The sequence below is a fragment of the Phaethon lepturus genome, unplaced genomic scaffold, assembly GCF_000687285.1.
Source record: "Phaethon lepturus isolate BGI_N335 unplaced genomic scaffold, ASM68728v1 scaffold21085, whole genome shotgun sequence".
NCBI classification, from domain to species: Eukaryota; Metazoa; Chordata; class Aves; order Phaethontiformes; family Phaethontidae; genus Phaethon; species Phaethon lepturus.
In genome coordinates, this window is record NW_010538673.1 from 8668 (window position 1) to 9671 (window position 1004).

Genomic DNA, 1004 nt, shown 5'->3' on the forward strand with positions numbered 1-1004 from the left:
TGAAGTCTTCTACTGAGTAATACAGTTAATAAAGGAGTCTTAAGGCTACTCCTGTTACTTTCATTCCACATGTGGCATTAGAATAATTATTATGTCAAAAGAAGGAAAAGACTTTCAATTTCTCTGCTTTGATATCGCTTTTTTTATTTTTCCTAGTGGTCATTTGTTTTATGTTTGGCTTAGAAATCTGGCTATGTTTCGCCCTCATGTCCACCCACGCAAACACATCAAAGATGGATCGGGTTTCATGGGGCACCCAGCCCTTGTGGTGTCTCAGTCCCTTCCATTTGTTATTTCAAGCTCTTTGGTTTCTTGGGATGAGTAAACAAGTTTGGATTAAGTAGAAAAAAAAACCAACCAGGCTAATTTTTCACCTGTTCTGTGAAAGGCATCTCTCTTGGGGGGGGAAAAAAGGAAAATGTGTTTACCCTTTAGTGGGCAGGCATCTCAGCATGTTTTGAGTCCTATGTAGCAAGCAAAGATTGCCATCAAACTCTCAGTGTGATCACTGCAAACAAAGGGCTTGGAGCCAGAGTGAAAGCTCTCAGGATATCTGACAAGAACATACTCTGTTTGCTACTTCCATGGTAAGAAGACAGCAAGGTCAGCCAGCTTCACTGGAAGAGTCCACGCTTGTGCTATGTTTTCATTTTGGCCTTGTAACCACCAGTGGTAGGACTTAAATCACATAGCTTGGGAGACCTACAACAGGGATACCTGAGCTGCTCCCCCTGCACCCCAGCAAAGCCCTTTGAAGAAAATAGGCTCTTCTCAAGTGCCATTCATTGGACCTGGTGGAGATGCCTGTGTTTGGATGAGATGATTTGTATCCTTGAAGACGGTGTAGTTTCTGCCCAGGACTACAAAGGGTGGCAGGGTGACAAGTTCAGATGTGAGTACCGGCATTGTAGACATCTGACTGGAAGAATCCCACCTAAGGTGCCTAGAATGGTGCCTGGGTGCCACGGTTCTCTAGAAACATGCCTGCATGAGCCCTCTTTCCC

The 1004-nt window shown here is 44.4% G+C and overlaps 1 protein-coding gene across 1 annotated transcript in view; it reads left to right on the top strand.

Moving 5' to 3' along the window:
- The window catches only part of LOC104620625 (GATA-binding factor 3-like), a 12552-nt gene that overhangs the window by 6567 nt on the left and 4981 nt on the right, over nucleotides 1-1004 (top strand). The gene's annotated exons all lie outside the window — the stretch shown is intronic.